Source organism: Dromiciops gliroides, chromosome 2 (genome assembly GCF_019393635.1).
Source record: "Dromiciops gliroides isolate mDroGli1 chromosome 2, mDroGli1.pri, whole genome shotgun sequence".
Classification (NCBI taxonomy): Eukaryota; Metazoa; Chordata; class Mammalia; order Microbiotheria; family Microbiotheriidae; genus Dromiciops; species Dromiciops gliroides.
In genome coordinates this window covers 267,293,250-267,315,736 of record NC_057862.1, presented here as the reverse complement: position 1 = coordinate 267,315,736, position 22,487 = coordinate 267,293,250, and the positions used below count along the sequence as shown (strand labels likewise).

The following is a 22,487-nucleotide window of genomic DNA, read 5'->3' as shown; positions in this document are numbered from 1 at the left end:
GCATGCTTTCTCTGGAGGGCAGGCTTCTCTTCTGGCTGGTACTGGGGAGTAGAGCCTTCCTTTTGGCCTCCCCTGGAAGTGGGGTTTAGCTGCTGACTTGTGCCAGGTTTGGGGCCTTGCTGATGGCTTACTTTATAGTATCAGAGTCTTTGTGGTGGCTGGTCCTGAAGGAAGGATCTTGTTGCTGATCTGCCCAGGGGTGGTGCCCTGCTGCTGGGTTGCTATGGTAACAGGACCCTAGTAGGCCCTGGAGCAGTTTTATTGCAGATCTGCCCAAGGGTTGGGGCCCCCTGCTACTGGGTTACTATGGAAAGAGAGTCTCTCTTGTGACAGGCCCCAAGGGTGGGATCTCACCATTGGCCAGCCTCAGGGTGGGGCTTCACTACAGGTTAGCAGTGGAGGTAAGGTCTCCCTGGTGATTTGTGCTGGGAGTGGGGTCCTTGAGATGGGGTTGCACTTTGCAGCTCAGGCTGTTCATTTGTCTAAGGGACTGCAGGTTTGCAGTAGGGCAGGTTCTTGTTGGTGGATTGCCCCAGGCTTAGAGCCATGCTGCAGGCCCCCCTGCTGTGATGCTGACTGTTGCTGCAGCTGCTACTACTCTCAGACCTTGCTCCCCACCCACCCCAGGAAGACAGAATGTTCTTGTCGTGCTGATAAGCTGCTTCCCTGCTTCTGGACTAATTCTGAAGCAGTTTTCTAGTTGTTTGGAGGGGAAATCTGGAAGGGTTTCAGAGGGTTCCTTCCTCACTCTGCCATCTTGGCTCCATCATAACATTTGAATGCTAAGAGCATGAAAACTTGAAATGTCTATATAATTTATAGGGGAAAAAAGAGGACAATAACAAACTTTATTTTTAACTGCCATCCCATTATTAATATAAATAATACTCAATAGCATGTAATAATTATTCACTAATCCTATTACAAAATCACTTGATTTAGCTTAATAAAATTCAAAGTATGCTTTAAAATGTTTCCAATCTGGGGCAACTAAGTGGCACAGTAGATAAAGCACCGGCCCTGGATTCCGGAGGACCTGAGCTCGAATCTGACCTCAGACAATTCACACTTACTAGCTGTGTGACCCTGGGCAAGTCACTTAACTCTCATTGCCCCACCACCCCCAAAAAAATTTTCAATCCAAACAAACTCAGTATTCCCATCTGATTGGAAATAGCTCAAATAACAAAATTGCTGGTCATTGTTAGAAACTTTTTTGCTTTCAACACCAGTGTGGTGGGGCAGCTAGGTGGCGCAGTGGATAGAGCACCGGCCCTGGAGTCAGGAGTACCTGAGTTCAAATGTGGCCTCAGACACTTAACACTTACTAGCTGTGTGACCCTGGGTAAAGTCACTTAACCCCAATTGCCTCACTAAAAAAATACAAACAAAAAACAAAACAAAAAAAACAACACCAGTGGGAAAAATTATACCAAAAGAAGTTTTTTTAATAGTTTATTTAAAATATTTTCAAAAATATCAACTTTCAAAAAAAAATCAACTCTCATTATAAACTCCTAGAGTATGTGTTAGCCTTACAGCATTATACTATAGGTAAAATTCATTTACCATGAGCGCTTGCTTGTTGACTTCTTTGGGAGATCTGATAAACTTCTTTTGTTCCCTCTCTCAGTTCCTTATCTTAGTAGTGTGGATGATTGGTTAAGGTTCTCCCTGTGCACAATTTGGCTCCAGCATGCATTCATAAAATACAGCATTCCTGGGAATGTTTGATTAATCCATTTCATTAGTTCCACTTTATCTGGATCACAGAATGCTCTCAATTATGATAGCTCTGCCATCATTCATGGCCAGAACTTATAACTAGATAGATGAGCATTAATACTAGAATACCTCATAATTTTCAACCTTTTGGTGTGTGGAGATGGATCAACTTAAAAAGTAAATCCTTATAGTCACTGCTGCATAAGCCAAATGACACAAACACACACAGTTGTGATGTTCCTTCATTCTCACGGTTCTGGATGCCAAACATTCAAACATAATAAAATGTATAATGTTGTAGACTGTTCCAGACTTCAGTACAATTGTGCATTTTCTCTTATTTTCCATGGACTATATATTTATAGGATTAATGAGATTCTGAAGAGTAACAACAATAGCCACTATCACCATAATGGAAAGAACAAACATACACATAAAAAAGTAAAGTATGTGAGATCCTTTCAAGTTTATTAAAGGGTAGGAGACCAAAAACTTCTTTGCATATGTTATGGGAGTATTATGGGCCCTGGTTACCCCAGAAGTTATCTGGGGAGGTCAAGGAAATTTTTCCTTGAAACCCCAGGAGTTTTCCCTTGAGATCAAGGAAGCTTCTCCTTGAGCTCAGCCAAAGGACAGACACACCCAAAAGAGATAAGCAGCACTTTATTGAACTGAGCAAGCCAGAGGACCACCACCCTGCATTCCAGTCCTCCTCACCCCTTCAATGAGGTAATCCTGTCAGTCAGGGCTGCACCAGGAGAGGACAAAGAAACTGCCCACCAGCAGATTGCTTGGACCCACCAGGATGGAGTTAACGCCCATCACCAGATTGCCCACGACCCATCATCAAACTACCCAACTCACCACCAGACTACTTCCAACCTATCACCCAATAAGGGAAATTTTACCCACAGCATCTTAGCCCTATAAAAGGGCACTCCCCAAGCTAGTCAGGGAGGAAAGTATTTTTTTAAACCTTCCTCCCGGCTGGTTTCTCTTGTACCCTAATAAACCTGTTCTTTTATTCCTAAATAGGATTTGCTCAAGAGTGTAATTCTTTACAGAGGAATCCTAAGGCCCCAAGTGCTTTCCCCTCCCCACTCCCATCACATAGATACAGATTTGCATCAACATCTTTTGTTCCTCTATACTTCAATTTTGGCTTCAGAAATTTAAATATGTGTTCATCTGATTTTAGATTAAGAAACTGCTTAATAAATTTATTGAGAAAACTTGTCTAACAGCACCAGGACAAGTTTCCTGGACCTATTAAGGAAGCCTCCAGTTTTCAGATTTTCCTGACATTTTCTTACTATTGTTATGGGGGAAATGGGGTATGGGATTTGGGTTAGGGGTAGGGGTTCTTAGGAATTCCTCTTTAAAGAATTATACCCTCTTGCACACAAAAGCAGTTAGAATAAGATGGTAGTTTATTCAGAGGAGGGGAGGGGAAGGGGAGGGGAGGGGAAGGGAAGGGAAACCAAGAGAAATCCTTGGACTTCTCTTGGGGAGAAAGGCACAAAGCATGTGGCTCTGAGGTACCAGTCTTCTCGAGCAGGAGACCAGCAGGTACTTTTATAGGGACTGATGGGGGTGTAACCATCTGCCTGTGGAAAGTTCCTTTAGTGAGGGAGGACCATCCCCCACTGGTGGTGGCTAGAGGAATTAGGTGAGGGGTGGCTGCCAATCTCTCTAGCCATCTCTCTTTTCAGGACACTAAGGCCACAGCCACACCCAAAGTTATCCCCCCAGGTGTAAGGGAGATCAGAATGAAGGGTGGAGGTCCTGAAGTTAGCTCAGTCCAATTTGGTTCTGCTTATCTCTCTAGGTGTATCTGTCCTCTGGTTTAATTTCTCAAGAAGAAGATTCCTCAGTGTGCCCCAGAGAACTTCTGGGGGACTTTGGGTCCACAACACTATTAATACTGAGAGGTTAAAAGTTATAAACAATGACCCAGAATCATGAAACTAAAGAACTGAAAGACATGGACCAAGAGTAAATTTGCCATCTGTATAACATACCCTCTGCTTTTCATGCAGTCCAGTATAATAAAATTAATGCTTGCATCAGAATCACAAATTGATTAAAGTGCCTTGTCGCACTAAAGAGAAATGTAGAGAAAAACACTGCAAGAGGAGTCAGAATTTCACAAAGAGACTGTAAGTGTGGTCTGAGTAAACAGGTAATTGCTGCTCACTGAACTGCGAAGTAGGGCATCACTCAGTTCTCTCTCAAAGGAATGGTTAATTCTACTCTTATGATAACTGTTTGGGACAAACAGTCTCAGTTTACCCAAATAACGCGAGGAGACCACTAAGTCAAGCAAAGACAGATTTATTACATTCTCATGAGAACAGGCAACCTCAATACCAGTATTTTTATAGGAATGTTGAGGGGGGGAGAAGTCCCCACATGCACGGGGTGAGCTCACAATCTAATATCCAATCCTGTCTCACCCAGGATTTGTGCTTAGCTCATGATCAATGTATAGCTACTTTGTGTATGTGTTCCAGGAAGAAGGGGGAAAGGAGGGGGAACAAGGTCAAACCGAGGGAAGAGGGCAGTAAGTAGCAATACCAGCTGCTGATAACTTAGCAATGTCGAAAAGAGAGAGTCAGGAAACATCTTTCTATCTGGTCACAATTAATTCATGACAAGGACTGGGCAAATGGAAGAAGAAAGTTTCTATGGTCCTCATCTTTCTCTGTCTTCTCATCTTGCCTTTCTTTGACTTGCCTTTTAGCTCCTTAAAGTGGTGCACCATTTCCAGGCTGCACTGTCCCAAGCTTCAGAAGTCCCAGGTGGTATGATTTAAGGAGGATCAGGCTCTTCACTTGCCTGGCCTGTTCCCTGGTCCATAGATGATACCAGACCAACTTGCTAATCAACCAGCTTTGTGTGTTGTGGTTGTCAGCTCTGACAAACCTGTGCCCCTCTCCCACCTGAGCCACTGCTACTCAGGCCTACCTCATGGTTCTCAGCAGAGGTATAAAATCCAAGTTCTGCTTCAGCACCAGCATAGACCCCTGTAGTCTCCCCCCTGCCCAGGGCTCAGCCCTCTCACCAGACTGTGAGCTTAGTTCCAGACAACACTGGCACTTCAGCTGATTCGGAGGCTCTGGGGGTCTCCTTCTCTGGTGAGGCCTTCCTGGGACTGGATCTGTGTCAGGGTGACTGTGGGGTTGGGCTTGACTCCTGTATCAGCACAGCAGCTCCCTCCTTCTGACCTTCCAAGCTGTTTTTGGTTAGAAGATGATTTCAGCACATTCTTCTGTAGAACTGCTACTTTTTACTGCTACTTTTTTGTTTGTTTGTTTTGGGTTTTTTGCAGGGCAATAAGGGTTAAGTGACTTGCCCAGGGTCACACAGCTAGTAAGTGTCAAGTGTCTGAGGCCGGATTTGAACTCAGGTCCTCCTGAATCCAGGGCTGGTGCTCTATCCACTGAGCCACCTAGCTACCCCATTTACTGTTACTTTTTAAATCTTTTGTAGTAAAATAGTTTAAAATCAGGAATTATTTGTAATATGTAAAAGTTTCAAAGGAAAACCTTTTTAAGTCTCTAACCATTGAACTGCACAGCTTTTGGCTTTGATTTAATTAACTCTGGTAAAGTGGGTCACACCCTGTCTACATTAAGGCTTGCTGGCCCAACTGCTGCTGAATCCTTATTTGCTAAGTTTCTAAGGTATGGGCATACTTCTCAGCTCTTTAGAGAAACAGACTCAAGAAATTTTAAACAGCTGGGAAACTCACCATGTTATCAAATGTACTATGTGAATTTATGGATAATAGTTTTTTCTTTTAAAGTGCTAAGAGGTTAAAGGCCTTAGGAAGGCCTTAGAAAGTTCTGTGTACAGAGTAAAGCACATCCAACTGAATTAAGAACACCTGATTGGTAATTTTTAAAGTTTTTTAAATTCCTAATATTGTTGTAAGGTATTATGTTTCTAAATTTCCTTATAATTTATAAATTGCTGAACAATTGTATCAGCTATGGTGGAAAAGCAATTTCTTAATTTTTTAATAAAAGATTTTTTTCTGTTAAAATGGAAAATCTGGGGCAGCTAGGTGGCACAGTAGATAAAGCACCAGCCCTGGATTCAGGAGTACCTGAGTTCAAATCCGGCCTCAGACACTTAACACTTACTAGCTGTGTGACCCTGTGCAAGTCACTTAACCCCAATTCCCTCACTAAAAAAAAAAAAAAAGGAAAATCTGTGAGTGAGATTTTCCCCATCCCTTAGTTATAAGAGATTTACTATAGTTTTAAGTGCTTTAATTAAAATAATATTCAATATATTAACAAAAAATAATTGTGCTTCATATAGATTGCATAAGGTTAGTAGGTCAAGTCCTTTTTCCATGTTTCTCAATTTTCCTATGACATAGTGTAGTACATCTTGTGATATCCGCCCTAGGAAATGTCACAGGGTCTGTAGGTGGTCAGTAATACTGTTCACGCCGCTTTACACTGGCCTAACAATGATCCACCCTATTGATATCATAGTGCTGATCCCTTGTTATTACTCAAGACTATGTCCTAATTTTAGATAATGCCCCCCCCCCCTATATAAACCTATGTAGTTTGTACTTCTGGGTCTTTCAGGCCCAAAGCCTGGATGACCGGTTTCGTTGAGGGACTGGCCCTCTCTCAATAAACCTATTTGCTTCAGCCTGGAAACTTTGTTATTTTCATTCTTCTGTCGGACTTAAAATTTTTTCTGCGACAATTTGGTGACCCCGACGTGATCCTGCAGTAATTCTGTTACTCTGGTTCCTCTTCTCCAACTTGGGACTTCACTTAGGAGCGCTCCAGAAAAGGGCCTTTTGCCCTAAGTCCTTTCTTGAGGGAGAGAAATCTGGGCACAGATTCTCGCAGGTTCAACCTTCCAGGCTGGTGAGTATCTGCAAGCTGCAGATTGTGATATTCATTTTATTATTTAGTGCCTTCTGATTCTAAATTAATTTTAATTGGATTTTTTTTTTTTAAAAAGGCTGTAATTCATTCTCTGCTTGCCCACAATTTCACTTGTACAGGAACTTCTGCTTTTTTCACTGTGCACTGGAAGGAGAGGAAGTTCTCTGTGAAACCGCACAGCATTTAATTTTTAGACTTGGGTGGGAAAGATATAAATCCTGTGAATGTGTCGGTAAGATTGTGTTTGAAAGGTGTATGTATGTGTTTGAGAGGTGTGTGTGAGGTGTGTGTATGAGACGTGCCCTGGGCACGAAGCAAGTGCGGAGTCCCGAGTACGCGGTTCCGATATCCCGCGAGGGACTCGGCCGGAAAACGGACGAAGCGAAAGGTTGTGTGTCTGAGCCAATAGTCTATCTCGTGATTACTGCATACGGCCCAGTGGATTGGTTTGCTCCTGGACGACTACTCAGGGGTCCTTATGCCAAGCAGAATCCGCAAGGTCTCCTCCGGGGACGCGAGTAGACTGGCGTGTGTCTGTACATGTTTGTCTGTCTTCCCTGCCCTTGTGTGCGTGTGTGGGACTAAAATTTAAAATTGGGCTGAGGAAGGTGTTCAGAGGACCGGGTCTTTTTAATAAAGACCTTGGATCTATGGTAGCATAGGCTACCAGACTGATCAGGTCCGTGAGTACCGTGAGTAGGTACAGAGGGCCGGGTCTTCTAGTGAAGACCTTGGATCCATGGTGGCATAGGCTGCCAGAGTGATCAGGTCCGTGAAAAGGTGTCTTAGGAGGGCTTTGGATCAGGGTTAGCCCAGGCTAACCAGTGTGCACATAGGGTGATCAAGCCCGTCCACCAGAGGGTAGGAGGACTCGTATCTGGTCCTTTTTGCCTAGTTCGAGCCAGGTCAGTCTTCCACCTCTGGTGTACACCATGGGAACTAGGCTGAGTAGAACACCTATTCCTAAAGATTCTCCATTGGAAAAGTTTTTGGAAATGTGGGACAGAGAAATGATTACAGCCAAAGAAATTGATAGGGAAACTGCTATTAAATATTGTTTTAATTGGAGCAAACATTTTAAGAATTTTTGGCCAAAATATGGAACTTTTGATCTCTATATTTTAGATAAGATAAAAAAGTTTTAGAAAACCAGGAAAAGTGGGATCAGCTAAAATATCTAGTTCATTGGAAATTGTTCTCCACTATGATTTCTGAGGAGAGCAAGCAAAAAGAGAGTGAGCCCACTGCACTCTATCCTGTAGTCAGTGCACCATCAGCTCCTCCTTCTTATTTTGACCCTGTAGAAGGAGTGAAGGATAGGATGAGCGAGGAGAAAAAGCATGTTCCAATATCCCAACATGCCTCAGTTTCTGCTTTTCCCTTGATAGAAAAGCCTCAGTTAAATGCTCAGGGAAATTTGCTATATATTAGAGAACATCACCCTTTCAGACCTTCTGATTTAGCTATGTGGAGGCAAACTACTCCTTGCTTTGATGATGATCCCATAGCAGTTATAGATCAGTTTAAATCTATTTTTCGTGGGCATAATCCTACCTGGACAGATGTACAAGACATGATGGATGTCCTGTTGTCAGAGGGAGAAAAGAGAGGAATTATAGAGATAACCAATCGTGTGGTAGTAGGTCCAGGAGGAGGGGGAACATGGCCCATGCAAGATCCTGGATGGGATCCTAATATTCCAGCAGATATGAACCAACTAAAAGATGCTAGAAATAACCTAATTAGAGGAATGGAACTTTTCTCAGAAAGACCAGAGAACTATAGTAAGTTCCAAGAGACAGTTCAAGAAAAGGATGAGACTCCTATGAGGTTTTATGAAAGACTGTGTAAGAGTGCTAGAAGATTTGCTAGACTTGACCCTATAAACCCTAGGGATGCTAGAATGATAAATGCTGCTTTTGTTAATCAGTCTCTTCCAAATATTACTGAGTATTTTCTGAAATACTGTCCTGGATGGCATGAAAAGAATATCGGGGAACTGAAAGCAATTGCTCAATATGTGTTTGAGGGAAAAGACAAGAGAGATGATGGACAAGACAGTAGGGAAAAATCTAGTCAAAAATCTAAAGCTGTTCTTGCCACCATCCAGCAAGTACCTATAGGGAAACAGAACAGAAGGTTCTGTTGTTTCTATTGTGGAAGGATGGGGCATATGCAGAAAGATTGCCTTAAAAGGAACAGGAATTATCAAGAAAGGTATAAATTTGAAAATAATCAGGGAATGAGTACAAAATTAAGACAAGGAGTAAATCAGGCAAATACAGGAAACTGGACTCCTGTACAAAAAGCTTCGGCATGACGGTTTGCGGGGGAGGTAGAGGATGTGGATAATGCAGATTCCACTAAGATCATGGCCCCTGCTTTGACCATTCATGCCTCTCCCTTACCGCATGTTGATTTGTATGTTGAAGGTGTAAAATGTTCTTGTTTAATTGATACTGGTGCCTCTATTTCAGTGTTAAAATTTGTTCCCAAAGATAAAGGAACTATTATCAAAAAGATGCCTGTGGTGGGTGTAGAGGGGCACAGCCAACTAGCTCCTCTTCTGTCTCCCCTTGAAGTTACTATTGGTCCTATTTCAGTAATGCATTCATTTTTGTGGATTCCCCAATCTCCTATTAATCTTTTGGGTAGAGATTTATTGTGTAAATTGAAAGTTGTTATTAATTGTATGCCAGATAATACATTGACTGTTGATATGCCTGATGAAAATGTGTTAACCCCAGTGTTTATTGATGTATTAAGTGACTGTTATGGTGAGGAATTGTCTGCTTTGATGGTATCCCAATCTAATGATTTTTCTATTCCAGACACCTTGCCTGAAAAGGTGTGGGCAAAATCCTCCACTGATGTAGGACTGTTGAAATCAGCAGTTCCTATCTCTATTGCTACAAAAGGAGGGAAACCACCATCTGTACCACAATATCCACTTTCAAAGGAGGCAATCATTGGTATTACTCCCATAATTGACTCCCTTATTGAACAAGGAATTATTATTCCATGTAGGTCAGAAGCAAATACTCCAATTCTTCCAGTGAAGAAGCCAAAGCCTGGTCCTGACGGTAAGCCTATTTATCGCTTTGTTCAGGATCTTAGAGCAATTAATGCTTATGTTGTTGCTCTTCACCCTGTTGTGCCTAACCCAGCCACTATTGTGACTGTTATTCCCTGTGATGCCACTTGTTTTTCAGTATTTGATTTATGTGCTGCCTTCCATTCCATTCCTATAAGTCCTGAATCCCAATATCTGTTTGCATTTACCTGGATAAACCAACAGTACACATGGACTAGATTACCACAAGGTTTTATAAACTCTCCAACCATATTCTCTCAGATTTTGCAGAAAGACTTATCAACCATCACTTTTAAAGGTTCTACTTTGATCCAGTATGTGGATGATTTACTTCTAGCTTCTCCTAATCAAGAAATTTGCTACTATGACAGTTGCCATTTGGTTCAGGAATTGTTTCCTGATCTCCAAGTCAAAGGTACAGTGGTGTAAGGAGAAAGTAGAATATTTGGGGTTCGTTTTGTCACCAGGAAAAAGAACTATTTCTCCAAAGAGGATGCAAGCCCTGCAAAACTTATCAGTCCCCAAGACCAAGAAGCAGGTACGTGCTATATTGGGGGCTGCTGGTTATTGCCATTCGTGGATTCCTTCTTTTGGAGAGATTGTGAAACCCCTTACTGCTCTCACTAAAGCTTCTGTTCCTGAGCCTTTGCAGTTGGAGGAACAACATCTAGTGGCTTTGAGGGAGCTTGCAAAAGCAATTATGACTTCCCCTGCTCTTGGATTGCCGGACTATTCAAAACCTTTTACTCTCTATGTGTATGAAAGGAAGGGGGTAGCTTCCGGGGTACTGACCCAAACTTTTGCCTTTTCCCAACGTCCAGTGGCTTACTTCTCTGCGCAATTAGACCCAGTTGCGGCAGGTGCTCCACCCTGTTTGAGGGCTGTAGCAGCTGCAGCTTTACTGGTGGAAAAATCGGCAGAGTTCGTTTTGGGAAATCCATTGGTTGTTCAGTGCTCTCATGAAGTGGAAGCTTTGCTCTTGCGTCATTGAACGCAGGCTTTCTCAGACCAGAGATTTGCCAGGTATGAAGTGACTTTATTAGGGAATGAAAATATCACTATTAAAAGATGTAACACCTTGAATCCTTCCACCCTGCTACCTGATCTTCCTTTATCAGGGGAACCCTTACATGACTGTGAAACTGTGGTTGACATGATAGAAAAACCTCGCCAAGACCTCACAGATGTTCCTCTTGAAAATCCTGAGTTAGTCTTATATACTGATGGCTCTTCATTCATGCAGAACGGACAGAGATTCACTGGAGCTGCTGTGGTTACTGACTATGATGTTTTGTGGTCAGCTTCACTCTCACCAACTTTGAGTGCGCAAGCAGCTGAACTTATTGCCCTGACAAAAGCCTGTCACTTGGCAAGGGGAAAGAGTGCTAATATCTATTCTGATTCCCGCTATGCTATTGGAATATGTCTTGCAACAGGTATGTTATGGAAGCACAGAGGCTTCTTAACTTCTTCAGGAAAAGAGATTGCCCACTCTGAATTGATCAGAGATTTGCTGGAAGCTATACAGCTACCTAAGACTCTAGCTATAATTCATTGTTCTGCCCATAAAAAAGGAACTGATCCAGTGACTCAAGGAAATGCCAGAGCTGACGCTGCTGCAAAGACAGCAAGCAGCTATCAAGGGTCCTGTTTATGTGATGCCACTTCAAGCCTCTGGGACTGGAGATGCTGATGATGATGCTGGGAGTAAAACTCAGTGGCCAGACCTTATTTATGATGACAAGGAAGTGGACACCTGGAAACAACGGTATAATGCTAAACAGATATCTGGAATTTGGGTAAGTGAGGAAGGCAAGCCTTTTCTTCCAAGGAAATGTTATCACCAGGCCTGTCTAGCAGTTCATGCTGGAGGTCATTATGGTGCACAGGCAATCACAGACACAATTAGGCGAGCATGGGTGGCTCCTGGGATTACCTCAGTGGCTTCTCGTATTACATTAGGTTGTGTTGAATGTTTGGCTTTTAATCAGCATGCCTTTAAAAAGGTTGCATATGGTGGTCGCCCTCTAGCATATCTTCCATTTGAATCTTTACAAGTTGACTTTATACAATTACCAAAGGTTGGGCATTTGAAATACTGTTTGGTACTTATTGATAAATTGACAAGATGGGTGGAAGCTTTTCCTGCTTCCAAAGCTGATGCAGTTTTTGTGCCTAAAATAATTACAGGTCTTGTTACCCTGTTGAATCAGGACCCAAGGTACTCTGTATATTTTTCTACATATCTCTGGACTTCTATACTTCTAACTGGATTGATTCTGTTGGCATTTTTGGGTTTGTTGACGTTTTGGTATAGATTTTTATTGCAAGTTTTTCAAAGGGTAGAATTTCAGTTACTTCTTTTTCAATATGTATTGTGTAACTTCCCTTTTCTGGTTGCTGGATTGACCCCTATTTCTTTTCCTGTTCTTAATTGTACTGTGTCATTGCCAGCAGTTTATGAGTGTGATTTATCTTTTTGTTCATTTGTTTTTCCATGTGTTACTGGTACTCTCAAATATTGTAGGCATTCCCCTGATGATATCAGATATTATTCTTGTAATTCCCCCACTGTACCTAACATACATCTTCTGAATTCTCATACGTGCTTGCTCTATTATGGTGTGCTGCACTGCCCTTCTTTGAAGGGTGGGGGAGATTTCGGTACAGAGTTTCCTCTTTTTACAGTTAGGACAAATCTTTCTGAAAAAGGCATCCCAGTGGTTTTAGGTAGAAGGAATGTGAGTTCTGTTTTGGAGTGCCTTCTCATTTCGGAGGTTGATTTTCAGTGTTCTCCATCATTGTGCCCTGATCATAGTTTGTTTGGTTGCCAGGCTCCTATTGAATGTTGGTTTAATAAACAGATGTTCTACTGCAATGATATCCAACATTCTTCTTTGAATAGGTGGATGCTTTCTGTTAGAAAGTTTCTTGGGTGTTCTGGCACTTTTATTGGCTTTGATTGTTCATATATAGTGGTTGCCTATTCTACTTCTGTTTTGAAAAGTGTTGAGCTAGTTTTGACAATTCATGACCTGGTCCCTCATGAGGGAGAACCTCTTGGAGGTGTCTTTCCATTTAAGTCACCTGAGGAAACACCTAGTATAGCAATTCCTTCTTTCTATATTTCACTGACATCATGTGTTCCTTTGCTACTTTTTGTGGATCCGTCCCAAGGAGGGATAAATATGATAGAGTTTACTGAGGAGTTTATTGAGATTACTACAGAGTTTATTGAGATTACTACCAAGATTAATTTACAACATACTTCTCATGCCCTTTATCAGTTACAGGCTGAACTTGATTCTGTTTCTCATATGGTGATGGAAAATAGATTGGCATTAGATATTTTGACTGCTGCACAAGGTGGAGCTTGTGCTATCATAAATCAATCCTGTTGTTCTTATGTAAATTATTCAGGAGATATTATCAATGATGTTGAAGAATTACAAAAAATATTGAATAGTACCTTGGAAATAGCTCAGCATACTCATGTCCACCAGAGTACTATTTCCTGGTGGGATCCTTCTTCTTGGTTTTCATGGATAGCTTCATGGTTTAACATCAAAGGTTTATGGCAAGTTATTTTGAAATGGATTTTGATTATTTTGGGAATTCTTATTTTTTTTGAAAATATTTGTGCATTGCTGTGTTTCTTAATTTTCTAAATTTTTTAGGAGGTTCTGAGTATTCTCACTCTCTTATCTTGATTAAGTGCAAATCCTTGCTTTTATATATGATATTTGGACTCTTTTAGTATTGCCACTTCAGGGACCATAAAGGAATCATCCCCTGAGAAGACAGGATCCTTTGAAGCAGGCTTTGCTTCTACTGCCTTCAGTGATCCAGAATCTGCACCTGATGGACCTTCTACTTCCTCAGATGTTGTTGTGTGTGCCGTGAAGAACGAATGCAGAGTGTGCAAGCAAGAAACCAGTCGAAGAGTATCTGGAATAGTGTGCTGTCATAATTGTTATGTCTTTTATAGAGAAGTTATGATATCAGCTCAAGTGAGGGGATGTATAACCAATTATCCTTGCCACACTTATGGTAGATGTGAGGATTTGAATTTATTACGTGGGTGCAGATCTTGTAGATATAAAAAATGTGTTCAGGTTGGCTTACGATTGAAACCTAACACTCTTTTAATACATCAATATAAACTTAGGAGTGATTATGGTCCTCCATGCAGAAAGTGTTCTAATCCTTCATTCTATGGCCCTATTGATTCTCCTTGTTGTCCTCGCTGCTATTTCTCTAGTGCTGAGTTTTAGTATTTTTATATATGTTTGTAACTTTAGATTAACTTAAATCAATGTTCCCTTATTAACATTATTAACATTAATATTATGTTTGTAAATTTTGCGCCTCAGTAGGGGAGTGCCCCCTCTGGAATTTTGCGCCTCAGTAGGGGAGTGCCCCCTCTGGAATTTTGCGTCGCCCATAGAGGACTGCCCTCTATGCATTGAATTGTATCCATCTTTTAGATTGTTAATGATCCAAAGGACAAATTTTAGTATTTGTCTTTGGATCAAAGGAGGGATAATGTGAGTGACATTTTCCCCATCCCTTAGTTATAAGAGATTTACTATAGTTTTAAGTGCTTTAATTAAAATAATATTCAATATATTAACAAAAAATAATTGTGCTTCATATAGATTGCATAAGGTTAGTAGGTCAAGTCCTTTTTCCATGTTTCTCAATTTTCCTATGACATAGTGTAGTACATCTTGTGATATCCGCCCTAGGAAATGTCACAGGGTCTGTAGGTGGTCAGTAATATTGTTCACGCCGCTTTACACTGGCCTACTGTTCATGCCGCTTTACACTGGCCTAACAATGATCCACCCTATTGATATCATAGTGCTGATCCCTTGTTATTACTCAAGACTATGTCCTAATTTTAGATAATGCCCCCCCGGGGTATATAAACCTATGTAGTTTGTACTTCTGGGTCTTTCAGGCCCAAAGCCTGGATGACCAGTTTTGTTGAGGGACTGGCCTTCTCTTAATAAACCTATTTGCTTCAGCCTGGAAACTTTGTTATTTTCATTCTTCTGTCGGACTTAAAATTTTTTCTGCGACAAATCTGAGTTTCCTCAATAGTTAAATGCATATGAGGCTCTGATTATTGGAACTTACTAGTTAAGACATTATGGGAGTGGGGCAGCTAGGTGGTGCAATGGATAGAGTACCGGCCCGGGAGTCAGGAGGACTTAAGTTCAAATCCTGCCTCAGACACTTGACACTTACTAGCTGTGTGACCCTGGGCAAGTCACTTAACCCCAATTGCCTCACCCCCTCCCCCAAAAAAAAGACATTATGGGAGTGTTAATTAATATTATTCTGAGTCTGACTACCAGGGTTTTTTGGCTTGTGTTTGGTCAATATTACAGTACTCTTGAACTAGTGAATAGCAGGTGGTGGACTGCCATGGGAAAGGCTGGGAGAATGACACTTTGGCAAGGTCTGAGGTAGGATTCTCCTGACATCCCACCTAGCTGACTGTGAGCCTGACTCACTACAACTGGCTGTCTGCTGAATTTCTGCCTAGAATGAAGTTCTGGGAGCTTGGTCCTTCTTCTTTTTTTTTTTTTTTTTGGTGAGGCAATTGTGGTTAAGTGACTTGCCCAGGGTCACACAGCTAGTAAGTGTTAAGTGTCTGAGGCCGGATTTGAACTCAGGTACCCCTGAATCCAGGGCTGGTGCTCTTTCTACTGCACCACCTAGCTGCCCCTGTCTCTCTTCTTTTGTGGTAAATTCCTATAATCATGTCATTTGATCAGCTGGAATATAATATTGGATATTAGGTTGGTACGGCAAATGAGTTACTATAGTGAGATGCAGCCTTTTATATTCTAACAACTAAAGTGTATAAGAATATGGCTTTGTCATATGTCTGCTGTTAGTTATGCATTTTAAAACTGAATCAGAAAAACCTTAAGAACAACTTATTTGACATGTACTCTTGTCACCTTAAGTCCTTTTGATTTGGGGGTTTCTTTAACCTCTTGTTAAAGTGTGTTCCATCCAGGCTCAAGGCTTCAACATCATGGCAGCTACAGCAAGTGCCTATACATCTCCTCCTACTCTCTGGACCTCACATCTCCTCTCATTCTCCAGACCAGGCCCTTTCCCCTTCACTGTGATTTTTTCGACCCTAGTAAGCTTGAAGCAGTTACAGATTCTTCATCTTCACCCTTTTTCCTTACATATAGAGAAGTGGAAAATGTTATGGGGTTAGGAAACTGGCTAGCTAAAATAAAGGACATGGATCTAGGGTAACTCTCCTTGAGAAAACAGACATAGGGGACAGATAATTCCAGAAGTCAGGACCTCCTCCCCTCATTCCAGTTTCCCCCACACCCCCAAAGGGAATTTTCCACAGTCAAGCGATCACCCCATTTATCCCTCCACCATCCATCCTCTATTTAAAAAAAAAAAAAAAGCTTTTGTCTTTCTCGTGTTTGAGGAGAAGGTATCTCAGAGATGCCTTTCTCCTACTCAAAAGAACCATGTGTCTCTGTGCTATCTCCCCTTGAGAGAAGGTTGACTTCTGTCTCAGTTCCTTTCTCCAGCACCCAAATAGATTTTTTATTCTAATTGGATTTGTGTGCCAGAGGGTATAATTCTTTAAAGAGGAATACCAAAAGACCCCAAACCAACCATTTCCCCCACGGCAGGAACCTACAATGTTACTTGAAACTGGAGTAGCTATTTTAGGGAGAATTGCCCTGGAAGGTAACCATTGGGACCTATACTCATAGTATACTAATAAATACTAGTAAAAATACTAGTAAAAAATACTAGTAAAAATCACATTATGTAGGTAAGAAAATTAAAAGTCAAGAAAAGAAATAAATTTGTTAATAGAAGTAGAGTTATAAAAGAATTGAGATTAAAAAAACCCCCAAGCCCCAAGATCCAGATGAAGACAATTGATCTTTTGATCTTTCTGCATGAACTGATGTGTCAAAGGCAACAAATAAATATTAGCCACAGAAATTGAGTTTTCTACTAAGGAGAACCTAAAGGCATTAAAATGTGGCTCTGAATAGATTTAGAGCATAGAACAAGCCCTGGGTTTGTTTAAATACACGTAAGCAAGGAAAGATATACTTTATTCATTACTATATCATATCTGTAGTCTTCTGCATCTGTTTCCTGCTACACATTTGGTAACAATTTATTTTAAATAGTTATCAGATGGATGCAATAGCAACATTCAATTTACCCCTTATAAAGATAGCTGCATGAATTTATCCTTCTCAATATTTTCTCTTGTTCCCTTAGGAAAATGTCAGTTATTTAACTTCAAATTAACACATTAAATAAAGGCATCGTTCTTCCAAATTATATCTGATCTTTCCTAACAGTTTCTGTTGGAATTAATTGACTGAAATTCCTTTCCCTTTTGATGAGAAATTCACATTTTTATAAGGAAGAAATTATTTTTATTTACCTTCTTGACTTTCTCCTAGGTTTCTTTGGTTTCTATTATAGTTTGAATATTTTGCATTTATGTTGAACTTAATTTGGAAAAATGTCACAAGTATATTTTCCTCATATTACTGACTCTCTGAACCAAGATGAGAGACATAGTTTTTACTTATCAAGCTAAAAAACCCAACAGTTTACAACCTGTTGTTTATGTAATTCCAGCTATCACTCACTCACCACATAAAATTCTCAGAAACAATCATTTTTAACACCAAGACAGTATAGGAAATTTGTGATGATTTTACATGTTGACATTTTATATATTAGGAAGCTCTATCCATAGAGCAAGATACATGATGGGTTGGCTTGTTTGAAATAATAAGACCATTTGAGAGTAAATTGATTAATTCTCCCAAAAAGTTATCATATCATTAACAACAATTAACTATAAAAGTTAGGAACAACCAAAGTCCTGGAATAAACTCCTAGATGGAAAAACATGGTTTGCTTAAGAGCTCAAGTAGATAGCTTGCTGTGAATAAATAAATTATTCATGGCATGAAGTGTAACACATTAGGCACTAATGTTCAGGAGTAGCTAAATTAGCATATGTCTTACCCTTCTTAAAGGAAAAAGGTTCATTTCAAACTTCTGTTTAGTTGGTTGGTTTTTGTTTGTTTATTTATTGATGGACCAACACAAGACAGATTCTGTCCTCAGATAAATTAATTCATTTCTGTCCCTCTGAAAATTCAAAGATTGATCAAGAATACCCTGAATTCAGGGTGGGGGAGTCCTATGGTAAATATGAAGCATTTTTATTTAACCTTTTTCTTAATCTAATTTTTCCATTTCTTGTGATTTCCTTTTTTTTTTTTTTCACCAATCACTTTTTTCTATGGTCTATTGCTTGTCACCCTAAACCCCTAGTGACATCTACTGGTTAATCACTTGTGGCTGGGCTGAATTTGACTTTCTTGCTCCACAAATTTTTGAAAGTCAAAACAAAAATTTAACAAATGCATGCCTTGCATTGAAAATGTAGCCACTAAGGGCAAATAATGTGGCTATTATACTGGGTAGTTTGGTGTGATTTAGGAGCATTACTTTTAATTTGTAGGGAGATTTTCTTGAAATGTTCCAAATGTAGCATTCAAATATTTTACATATTTTGTGTTTCCAATTTATTAAAAAATCCAGGGGCGGCTAGGTGGCGCAGTGGATAAAGCACCAGCCCTGGATTCAGGAGTAGCTGAGTTTAAATCCGGCCTCAGACACTTGACACTTACTAGCTGTGTGACCCTGGGCAAGTCACTTAACCCCCATTGCCCCTCAAAAAAAAATCCAATGTACATCTTATATAATGAACACATTATTAAGCTTTAAGAAATGTCCACGTTAATCACTCAAGAAATGCCAGCTTTCCTATCAGTCTTTATCAGGCTGTACTAATACTCCAAAGGTTTCAATGTGGCATTAGCTGAAGACAATAAAGACCCAAAGGAAATTCATTGTTTTAAGTTACTGATTTCAATCTTAGAAAGTGATGAATCGGGGCAGCTAGGTGGAGCAGTGGATAAAGCACTGGCCTTGGATTCAGGAGGACCTGAGTTCAAATCCAGCCTCAGACACTTGATACTTCCTAGCTGTGTGACCCTGGGCAAGTCACTTAACCCTCATTGCCCTGCAAAAAAAAAAAAGAAAGAAGAAAGTGATTAATCAAAGTTTTTCGGTTCAAGGCACCTGTCACTTCACAAGAATTTGTATCTAGTCTAGGTAATCTCCTTTTACTCTACTACCAGGGTGGGAAATCATGTTCACAAATATTTAACCATTGATTATTTTGGTATAGTAGATTTTGATGATGTTTCTCTTTTAAAAAGCAAAACTTTTTCTTGTTAGAAAGTCCAAGTTCCAAGATGGCAGAGGAAAGGCTGTGACTTGCCTAAGCTCTCCCCAAGACCTCTCCAAAAACCTTCAAATAATGCCATAAGATAATTCCTAGAGCAGCAGAATCCACAAAAGGATAGGGTGAAATATTTTTCCAGCCAAACACAACATAAAAGGTCGGCAGGAAAGGTCTGTTATACTGGGATGAGAGTGGAATAAAACCCAGCACAGGCTGAGCCAGCACAGCCATAGCCACAGCAAACCAAGAGCAGACCTCGGAGCCTCTGAATCAACAACTGCTTCTAGAAACTCAGCCACAGATGGTAAGGGAGTCAAACAATTGACCAGAAGGAGATTACAGGGGTCTCTTTGCTAGTACTGTGGCAGGACTCTGTTGTTTTGCCCATGATCCAGGTCACAGTTTTGGGTAATGGTCCCAGGTGGAGGAGGATCACAAGCACACAAGAGCTTGCAGCCACAGTGGAGCAGGATTCTGTTCATAGTTCCAGGACAGAAAAGAAGGCCTGTGCTTGCTTACAGACTAGAGCACAGGCCAGGAGAGTGGTGAACAAGCCTCTCCTCAAATCCTACCACCTTGGAAAAACTAGACTTACAAATTCCTAGAACTATCACTGAAAACAGTTGCTCAAACCCCCTGAAGCTTGGGACAGTGTGCCCTCCACCCTGGAAGCAGTGCCCCACTTTCACAAAGAGTTAAAAATCAAGAAATAAGCTGGGAAAATGAGCAAACAGAAAAAAAAAATTGCTAACCCTAGAAAGTTTCTATAGTGACAAGGAAGATCAAAATACACTCTCAGAAGAAGATAACAAAATCAAAGCTCCTACATCCAAAGCTTCCAAGAAAAATATGAATTGGTCTCAGGCCATAGAAAGGCTAAAAAAGGACTTTGAAAATAAAGTAAGAGGGTTAGAGAAAAAATTGAAAGAGAAATGAGAGTGATGCAAGAAAATCATGAAAAGAAAGTGAACAGCTTGGTAAAGGAGACACAAAAAATGCTGAAGAAAATAACACCTTAAAAAAACAGACTGGGCCAAATGGTAAAAGAGGTACAAAAATCCAGTAAGGAAAAGAATGCCTTGAAAAGCTGAACTGGCCAAATAGAAAAGGAGGTACAAAAGGCTTTCTGAAGAAACTAATTCCTTAAAAATTATGATTGAGCAAATGGAAGCTAATGACTTTATGAGAAATCAAGAAATAATAAAGCAAAACCAAAAGAATGAAAAAATAGAAGGCAATGTGAAATATCTCATTGGAAAAACAACTAACTTGGAAAATACATCGAGGAGAGATACTTTGAAAATTCTTGGACTACCTGAAAGCCATGATCAAAAAATGAGCCTAGACAGCATCTTCCAAGAAATTGTTAGGGGAAAATTGCGCTGATAATTCTAGAAGCAGAAGGTAAAATAGAAATTGAAAGGATCCACCAATCACCTCCTGAAAGAGATCCCAAAATGAAAACTCCCAGGAATATTAAAGCCAAATTGCAGAGCTCCCAGGTCAATGAGAAAATATTGCAAGCAGCCAGAAAGAAACAATTCGAGTATTGTGGAGCCATAGTTAGGATAACACAAGATTTAGCAGCTTCTACATTGAAGGGCATTCGTAGGGCTTGGAATATGATATTCCAGAAGGCAAAGGAACTGGGATTACAACCAAGAATCACCTACCCAGCAAAACTCAGTATAATCGTTCAGGGGGAAAATGGGAACTCAATGAAAGAGGACTTTCAGGCATTCTTGATGAAAAGACATGAGCTGAATAGAAAATTTGACTTTCAAATACAAGACTCAAGAGAAGCATAAAAAGGTAAACAGGAGAAAGAAATAAGGGATATTAAAAGGTTAAACTGTTACAATTCCTACATGGGAAGATGATAATTTTAACTCTAAACTTTCTCATTATAAGGGAAGCTGAATGGAGTATATTTAGACAGAGTGCACAGGTGTGAGTTAAATATGAAGGGATAATATCTTTTTTTTCTTTTTCTTTTTTTTTTTTTAGTGAGGCAATTGGGGTTAAGTGACTTGCCCAGGGTCTGAGGCCGAATTTGAACTCAGGTACTCCTGACTCCAAGGCCGGTGCTCTATCCACTGCGCCACCTAGCTGCCCCAGGATAATATCTTTTAAAAAATAAACTTGAGGGATTAGAGGAATGCACTAGGAGAAAGGGAAAGGAAGAGGTGGAATGGGGTAAATTATTTCACATAAACAAGAAAAAGCTTATATAGTGGAGGGGAAGATGGAGGAGGTGCTGGGGAGTGAGTGAACCTTCCTCTCATCAGAATTGGCTCAGAGGAAATATCATGCATACTCAGATGGGTATAGTAATCTATCTTACCCTGCAGGAAATAGGAGGGTAAGGGAATAAGGGGGGAGGGGTAATAGAAAGAAGGGCAGGTTGGGGGAGGGGCGGTCAGAAGCAAAACACTTTTGAGGAGGGACAGGGTGAAAGAAGGTAGAAAATAGAGTAAATGTCATGGGGAGGGAATACAATGGAGAGAAATACAGTTAGCAATAGTAACTGTGAAAAAATGAGAAGCAAGTTTGTGATAGGCCTCATTTTTCAAACACATAGAGAACTGATTCAAATTTTTTAAAATAAGAGCCATTCCAAAATCGATAGATGATCAAAAGAATCAAAGCTACCTATAGCCATATAAAAAAAAATGTTATAACTCACCATCAATTGGAGAGATACAGGTCAAAACAATTCTGGGGTACTAGCTCATACCTATTAGATTGCATAATAGGACAGCAGAGGAAAGTGACAAATGTTGTAGGGGATATGGGGAAAATGAGACATTAATACACTCTTGGTAAAGTTGTAAACTGATTCAAACATTCTGTAGAGCAATTTGGCACTGTGGCCAAAGGGCTATAAAACCATGCATACTCTTTGACCTAGTAATACCACCACTAGGTTGGTATCCAAAAAAAAAGATAAAAAACAAAAAGTTGGATTTGAAATTAAGGAGATGCCCATCACTTGGGGAGTGGCTGAAAAAATTGTGGAATGAGATTATGATATAGCACTATTGTGATATAGGAAATGATGAGCAGAATGCTATCAGAAGAACCTGGAAAGACTTACCTGAGCTGATGCAAAGTGAAATGTACTGTAACAACAAAATTTTAAGATGATCAGCTATAAATGACTTAGCTATTTTCAGCAATAAACTGATCCAAGACAACTCTGAAGAACTTATGAAAAATGTAATCCATCTCCAGAGAAAGAACTGATGGTGTCTGAATACAGATTGAAGCATAATTATTTTTAGTTCCTTTTTTAAAAGTTTTTTGGTCTGTTTTCTTTCACAACCGTCTGACTACTATGGAAATGTTTTGCATGACTACAAACGTATAACTTATATTGAATTGCTTGCATTCTTAATGG

General features: G+C 40.3%; 1 pseudogene; it reads right to left on the bottom strand.

Moving 5' to 3' along the window:
* Positions 1-538: 538 nt before the first annotated feature.
* LOC122738701 lies at positions 539-6,658 on the bottom strand (annotated as a pseudogene).
* Between the last annotated feature and the right edge of the window lie 15,829 nt (positions 6,659-22,487).